The following is an 8,825-nucleotide window of genomic DNA, read 5'->3' on the forward strand; positions in this document are numbered from 1 at the left end:
AATGTCACTACATCCCAATGTCATCAGAGTTACAACTTGTCTATCATTGTTTGATAATACGCTGATTCGAATGGAACTTGAAAACTCTCTTATCACACGTTATTGAGTCTGCCAGTCAGGATAGGCAACAGTATGCCGTGGCAATCACTTCCAAATTGTTAGAGTTTAATACAATAAAATACAGTGGGGGTGGTCAACGGGAGGTTCTAGTTCACAAAGTCACTGAAGGATTCAGGCTGATGGCTGCCTCTCCTTTGTAGCTGTACTCTCTGAATTATGTGGCAGAGAGGAAAAAGAGGAGAATTATACTGTTTTATTTTAATCACCCCAACTGGAAGTGACACATGTCCCTTCTAGTTACATTTCCTGAGTCAGAACTTGTCTAATAATTGTGTCCAAATGTAGAGTTGTTGAGAAGTGTATTCTTCCATGTGCTCAAAAGATGAGGAAAACAGAATATTCTTACTAAGTAGATTATACTAGAAGTTGATATGGGTGGTACTCTATAAACAGCACTGGTCTAGTATTATGGAAAAGCAGAAGATGAATACTGTGGAATTTTAAGAGGGATGCACGCCAAGTAGCCACTTGGGAAAGAATCATCTCAAGCACAAATATGATCTGTGCTCTCAGTTATTATCCATGAGTAAGCAGGAGAACCGAGGGTCAGGGAGAGAAGACATTATAGATTAAATGTCAGATGAAACATCAAAGGAAAGTAAAACCACCAAGAGTTATATTAACGGGACAGTTCTGAGTAGAACAAGAGAGTTGGCAGCTAATTTCTGATGGCCAGAGAAAGGTGTTTAGTCTCAGGATTGTGTTTTGCAGATGGCAAAGAACTTACAAAGCATTCAAACAAAGCTAGGAGGAGAGGAAAGAATGGTAATAAGACTGGTTAGGAAAGGAAGAGCACATTTCCCAGCCTCCCTTGAGAAAAAATTTTCTGTATAACTCAGGTGAACACCTTTTGAATTGGTCTGGAATAGCTGAGACAGTAAAGGAATTAGAAAGGGCATAGAGCATGAGTTTGGAGGGTTACAGTCAGGTCCACACCTGCCTGTTTTCTTCCTTTTCTAACTAGTTTTATTAACATTCTCTCCATTCCTCCTAGCTTTGTTTGAATGCATTATAAATTTGCTGTCATCTTCAAAACATAATCCTAGTTGCTTTGGTCAAGTTATTTAACTTCTCCAAGCATTCCATAATTAAAGAGCTGAAGCTGAGCATGCCTGTAATCCCAGAACTCTGGGAGGCTTAGGCAGGAAGATTGAAAATTCAATCCCAGCCTGGACAATTTAGCGATTTAGTCAGACCTGTTATGGTTTGTGTCTAGATATCCCCCCAAAGCCTCATGCAATCATGGGGCCAGCTTCTGGAGTTTTTGATTGACTCATGGTCCAATGCTGGGATTATGGGTGTGAGTGCTACACCCACCCTGGGGCGGGCAGCCTGCATACAATATAGGGGAGGGAAAGAGGCTTGCTCTCTGCTGCTCCTTCCCTTTTTGCTCTTGTTGCTTTTGCTGTTTTCCCCTGCCGTGACTGTTGCCCTCTGCCATGTGCCACTCTGTCTTGGAGCCAGCGAGTATGGACTGAAACATCCACAAACAGTGAGCTAAATAAACCTTTCCTGCCTTAATTTTGGACATTGGCTATTTTGCCTCAGCAACGAGAGAAAAGTAACCAAGAGAAGCTCCTATTTCAAAATTAAAAAATATAAAAAGGGTTGGGGATGTAGCTCAGTGTGAAGACAGTGGGTTAAATTTCCAGTACAGTAAACAAACAAACAGAAAATATTTAACCCACAGAGCTGTTACATGTATAAGATTAATACTGAGGGAAAGAATTACCTTCTGTAGCCCAGCAAATATGTTGGAGGTATGTACCACTCATTTAAGTCTTAACATATGGTCATAATTTTTATTTCATAAATGAAGGAACTGAGATTGAGAGAGTTTGCAAAATTTCAGGAACTCTTAGATGTTGGATTTGAGAGTCAAATGAAATAGGGTGAAGGAACATTAGTGTATACTAAGTTAGTATAGTGGGTTGAATGGTGGGTATATCCAGGTCTTAACCCCAAAATGTGTGACTATTAGCTTATTTGGAAAAAGAATCTTTGTAGGTGTGAGTAATTTAAGAATTTTGAGATAAAGATATCATCCTGGATGATCTTGTGAGCTCTAAATCCATTGACAAATGTCTTATAAGAGTGAAGTAGAGATTTGACAGCCAAGAGAGAAGGCAGTGTGACTGCAGAGATGACGATTGGAATGATTTGGCTACAAGTCAAGGAATGCTGTCAGCACCAGAAGTAAGAAAAGGCAAAGAATGGATTCTCTCCTATACCCACTAAAAGCAGCATGACCCAGACTGAGTTGAGAAATTCTAATGTGAAAGAATACATTTCTGCTTAAACCACCCAGTCAGTGGTGATTTGTTATGGCAGCCCTAGGAAATGAATATGCTTAAGAGAGGCTTCGGCTTTGCGATGGGTTTTGAGTTCTGCGAGAAATGACAGAGTATTGGACTGGGTTTGGGCCTGATGGAAGGGTCCTGGGGCTCAGCAGTTTCCCCATATGAAACCATGTTTCTCAGGGTCTGAAGAAGTATTTAATAGTATCGCTTTCACAGTTTAGGTCTTTGCTCCATATCAGCTTCCTTTTACAACGAATCCCAGGAGACAAGGCCATATATTTCCATTTTGCATATGAGAAAACAGGGGTGTAGACTAGTTATGTGATTAGCTCGGACCATGGACTTGCAGAATTAGAAAGCGAGCACTACAATTTGAATCATGGTATATGCATTCTCCCAGTAGGAAAGCCAGTCCCTAGGAGCAGGCCAGAAGCCATCTGCTACTTTCTATCTTTGGGGGTTAGGTTTTGCTGAAAATCACAAGGGTAGTCATGTTTCCACAATGATGTAGTTATCTAGCAGTTTAGGCTGCTGTAGAATGAGGACTGAATTCCCCTCACATCCAAACACTCTGGCTTCCCCTTGGGACTGAAATTGGGGCTGAGCTGCAAGGAGAATTTTCCTTGAATGCAATATATATATAGATAGCTACTGGGTTGGCACGATCTAGTCTATTGAATGGTTTCTATAGGAAGGCACCAGGAGGCAAGATTTAGATGTAAGAGAAGTTGACCAGCAGGGGTTCTTAAAGATGGACGAGGGTGGTGAAGGCACTGGCATTACAATGAGCCTTGCAAAAGAATAAGGGTCATGCACCCTGTTCAGTCGATGAACTGTGACTTGGGGGGCTTTTCCTGAGGTCTTTCTCTCCACTCCACTTCACTTGTAGGGCTTGAAATGTCTTGTGTAGCAGTGGATTAGTGTAGGCCTGGTTTCAAGTCCCCAATTCTGCCGTTTACTGCGTGTCTTAGTTACTTTTCTCTCGTTGCTGAGACAAACTACCTGACCCTTCAAATTAAAGAAGGAGAGGTTTATTTAGCTCACAGTTTGTGGAGGTTTCAGTCCATAATCAGCTGGCTGCAAGGCAGGGTGCCCCGGAACAAGGGCAACAGTTCGAGGTGGCAGAAGACAGCAAAAGCAGTAAGAGCAAAAGGGGAGAAGCAAGAACAAGCCTCTTCCCCTCCCTTATATTGTCCACAGGCTAACACCCCCTAGGGCAAGGCTCACCCAATCTCCATGCCCTCCTCTTGCACAGGATGAAGATGTTTACAAAGTAAGCGTCCTGGCTCCCCCTGAGTGCTTTATTAAACTTCTAAACTTCTCAAGTTGACACAGTGTATTCCACCATTACATTGGGCAAACAATTTTGGGCAAGAAAGTGAGTATCTTAGTTACCATTGTAAACCTGTAAAATGAAATTCTCTTTGGCAGGGCTATGGTCCTCAGGGGCCCTAGGCAGAGAGGTAAAGAAAGTAGCCTACTAGAAGGTGGGTTGTCTGACTCATTTTTTCCTACTCTTGGTGTTCCAGTCACTTTTCTCTGGTTTGAAATGCCCACCTTTTTCTACAAGTAATCCTACAGGTTAGAATGAAAGAGTGAAACATAGTCCTAGGTCACTGTTAAAATTAACCCATTACCTTGTGTCTTGGTTACTTTTCTCCATTGCTGAGACAAAATACCTGATGCCCAAAATTAAGGAAGGAACGGTTTATTTAGCTTACAGTTTGTGGAGGTTTCAGTCCGTACTTGGCTGGCTCCAAGGCAGAGTGGCCCGTGGCACAAGGCAACAATTCATGGCAGCAAAAAACAGCAAAAGTAGCAAGATCAAAAAAGGAGTGGCAGCAAGCAGCCTCTTCCTCTCCCTTGCATATGCAAACTAGCGACCCCAGGGCAGTGTAGCACTCACAACCACGAATCAAAACTCTAAAAACACCCCCATGACTGCATGGGGATTTGGGGGGACATGCAGACACAAACCATAGCATCTTGGTTCTCCTAGCTCCACAAAGAGGCTGGTGTTTGAACTAGGCATCCTGGGGGTTGGGGATATAGCTGTGGCACAAGCACCTGCCTGGCAAGCCCAAGGTCCTGAGCTCGATTCCTGGTACCAAAACAAACAAACAACAAAAAAACAAAAACAAAAGTCTCTGAACTAAGTATCTTGGGATACAATGAGGAAAACGCAGTGGCTAAGACACTGGACAGGTAGCTTTTGCAGGTAGGTGGCAGCATTTAGGGCTAAATGGTGGTTGGGGTAGACAGAGAGAGGGGAAAGGCAGGGACACTGCGGGGCTTTGATGCAAGGGTAAATCCAGACAGATACATTGGAGGTGCTGTTCCTGGCTAGGCAGTGGGGTGAGATCTCTCTGCCTGGAGGTAAAGTGCCTGCCTGGTACCTGTAACCCTACTTCCCAGAGAAGCCACTGTCAACATTATGGTGTGACCTTTTGTAGTAGTCTTTTCCTTAGTTCAAGCACCTTTCTTTCTTTCTTTCTTTCTTTCTTTCTTTCTTTCTTTCTTTCTTTCTTTCTTTCTTTCTTACTTTCTTTGGTGGCACTGGAGATTGAGCCCAAAACCTTTGCACTGAGCTACACCTCCAGGCCTTTCTTATTTTGAGACAGGTCTTACCAAGTCACTAGGGTACCCAGGTTGGTCTCAAATTTGAGATCACCCTGCCTCTGGTGTAGTCTTTTTGCATGCCACTAACATTCCTCCTTAATATTATTTACACCTGGATTGGATTTCTTTGTATGAATGTACCCTAGTTTATTAATCTAGTGGCAAAGCATAAACTCTGAAGATAGCTGCTGGGATTCAAATCCCAGGGCTTCTATCATTTTGTGGAAACACCGGCAAGTGAATAAACATTTCTGTGCTTTAGTTTCCTCACTTATAAAATGGGAATAATAGTAACATGTTCACAGGGTCGTTCTGAGGATGAGATGATTTCTTATGTGTGAGGCACTTGGAATACTTTCTCAGTGTTACTATTTAGCCAACATTTTTGTTGAGTGTCTAGTTTCCAAGTTTTTCAATCTTTATAATATACTGTAATTAACAAAATTCAGTGCACTCTTAATTGCTTCCAAAGGAAATATTTGTGGTCACAGTAAGCAATCTTTTCTAGAGCAAACCAAGTATTAAATAGACATTGAATGTCTGTATATACAAAGCATCATGTTATACACAAAGAGCTTGTTCACAGCTCTCTTCCTTAAGACATTTTGTTCACCACTGCACACTGCAATATCTGGCAGAAAGTAAGTACAGAATGAGTTAAGTGTTGAATGAATGCATGAATCAGAGATGCTTTTAGGAGTGCTTTAAATCACTGCGTCTTATCAAAACACCTCCCTCTGTCCCCTGATCAATACCCCAAACCGCACCGCTCCCGCCTTGTCCTTTGGTGTAGTGGTTTTGGCCCCAGTTTAAAATGTAGGTGCCCCTGGGAAAGACAGTTCTCTTCCTTAAGACATTTAATGTTTAGTGGGATGGGGGGAGATGCGCATTGCATATGCAAACACAATGCTGTAGAGAAACAGTGACAAAAAAAACCCAGGCATGTGGCTGCTGCCTGCCAGAAGAGGGAGGAAGAAAAGACAAGAGGTAAAAATGACCATGGAAGCAGATGGGGAGAGAAGGAAGAGTACCTTTATCAGGGGAATCAAAGCCTTCAATAGAAGAGAAAGACAGACTCCCACCACCTTCCAGTTCCCCAAGTCAGAATTCCAAATGGTCTCCATTTGGCATGAGGAGAATTTGTTACCTTGAGAGAGAACACACAGGGCTGAGTTCCAAAGTTAAAAGCAGGGATATGGGTGTACACTGTAAGACCAAATATTTATGAAATACCTTTTTCTGGGAAGGAAAGAACACATTTCACAGCTGAAAAGAGAAGTGAAAAATGAAACTAAAGAAGCATGAAGGTAATATTTACTTGCTAGATTTTATACAGTGCCTACCTTCAGGAAAGCCAGGCTATCAATCCAGCCCGTGACCCCCTAACACACATACATTCTGTTCTCGACTACTAGGCTTTGATGAAGCCCATTCTACAATCCTTTCAGTCATTATACACTGTCCACCTTTGAAAGCCCACTCTGCCGGCTCGCCCTCAGCCAATTCCTCAGAAGAGATGGAAGGAAGAGGAGTTTGGTATCAGATAGTGCTGGGCTAAATCCTGGCTCTGCATTTCACCAGCGGGTGACCTAGGACACAACACTTAAATCTCTAAGTCTCAGTTTCCACATCTGTAAGATGGGGGAAATAATAATACTTATACGGTCGCAATGAGGGTTAAATGAGTTAATGCCCATAAAACACATGTATTAGTACCTGGCATAGAACACTTGATAGGGTTATCTGTCATTATCATTCCTGTTCTACAGTGTAAAAGACGATGCAAACAATTTTACTATTGGTCTGAACAATCGGCTACACTGGCCTCTGAAACACGGGCCTCTAATTCATTTTACAGGAAATGGGAAATGTTTGGATTTGTGTCATTTCTAATTTTCTGTGAAGCGGTAAGTTGAGCATGAAGACACCAGGATGGCAGAGGCCGGTTTTCTCTTGCAGTCAGCAAAGTCTAGACTGCTCTTTACATTAGAATGATGATTGATAAAGCTAATATCTCTCCCAGGGGCACTTGCATTCTAAACCGGGGCCAAAACCACTACACCAAAGGAGGAGGTGGGAGCGGTGTGGTTTCAGGTATTGATCAGGGGACAGAGGGAGGTGTTCTGATAAGACGCAATGATTTAAAGCACTCCTAAAAGCATCTCTGACTCATGCATTCATTCAACACTTACTCATTCTGTACTTACTTTCTGCCAGACATTGCAGTGTGCAGTGGTGAACAAAGTGAATAAGACCTCGGGCTTCATGCGGTTTACATCCTCATGGGGGATATAGGCAGTAAACAGTAAAATAAATGATAAACGACACAGTATGTTAACCAGGGATTAAATATCGTGGGAAAAGGAGAGTAAAGACTGGGAGTGCTGGGGTGGTGGCAGGTTGCAGGGTGAGGTCAGGACGGACCTTGCTGGCAAGGTGAGATCTGAATAAGGTCATCAAGGTGGCACCGGAGTTCACCAAGCGCACCACTCTGTGTGCGTGTGTGCAGGGAAGGGGGAGGAGTCATTCCTGGAGTGTTTAGGGGACCTCCATGAGGCTAGCGTATCTGCAGCAAGAGGCAGGCAGTGGATGATGTCAAAGAAGTCTGTACACACGTCACTGTGAGGATCTTGGCTTTTCGGAGTGAAATGGAGACTCACTGGATGCTTTTGAGCAGAGCCGTGTGGTGATATCTCATTCTGAGTAGACTGCTCTGACCACTGTACTGAGATATACCAGGGGAAGGAAGGAGGAAGTAGACCAGGGAGGTTCGCTGCTGCAGAAACCCGCGCGGACAGTGTTGACCTCAGACCTCTGTGGGAGCAGTTCCACAACCAAGAAGAGGTCTAACTGGATTTATATGAAGGTAGGGTCAACACGATTTCCTAATGGGCTAGCTGCAGGATATGAGAAGAGAGTGAAAAATGACCCAGGCCTTTGACCTGAGCAACAAGGACTGGAGTTGTCATCAGCTGAGATGCGGAGGGCTGTGGGAGACGCAGGTTTGGAGACACCAGTTTCAGGATGACTATTACACAAAAGTGGAGGGGTTACGCTGGCCTAAGTTCGGAATTGAGAAGAAAGGTCTACAGTGGAAATATACAATATAGACAGTGGCTCACAGCCATGGGAACGGTTAGGAGCAGCCACAGAATGAGAGTGGGTGGGGAGGCTAGGAGGTCTACGGGCAGACGGGCCAGGTTTCCCAGGAGAGGGAACTGCAGCACCCCCCACAGGGCTCACCAAGCCCCATCCAGCGGAGCAGGGCCTGCAGGGGGTGCCCTGGAACTTGCTGTGACTGCCATGAGTGACGGAGAGAAGTGTGTGCTTCTCCAGGAAGAAGAGGTGCGCCACAGATTCCTGCCAGAGTGGCAGAAATAATGAGAAGCAGGTAAAGATAGTCTAGCAGACCACGTGCTCGGCTGCCTCCAAGGAATCAGAAATCCTGGGTCTATTAATCTGTTCAGACATCTGGGCACCGCTGCCTTGCCCGCGAGGCTCCGCCTCTCGGGCTCCTTCTCTGTCCCCCTCCCCTCTTCCCATGCTCGCCTCTCTATGTCACTTCTACAACCGCTCTGATTATAATTGATCAACCAGAATCACGGAATCACGACTCATTTTGCCGTTTTGTTCAGCGGCCCGATGTGAAAAGCGACCGGTAGTTGTGCAAATCGTATTCCCTCTTCTTGGAATTCGGCTCACAGAGGCCTTCCCGGCGTGGCGGGCCCCGCAGGGATGCGCCGCGGCCGCGGAGGATAGCCAGGGCGGGGGGCTGCAGGCCAGCGC

This window comes from Chinchilla lanigera, unplaced genomic scaffold (assembly GCF_000276665.1).
Source record: "Chinchilla lanigera isolate Chin_1 unplaced genomic scaffold, ChiLan1.0 scaffold00053, whole genome shotgun sequence".
Classification (NCBI taxonomy): domain Eukaryota; kingdom Metazoa; phylum Chordata; class Mammalia; order Rodentia; family Chinchillidae; genus Chinchilla; species Chinchilla lanigera.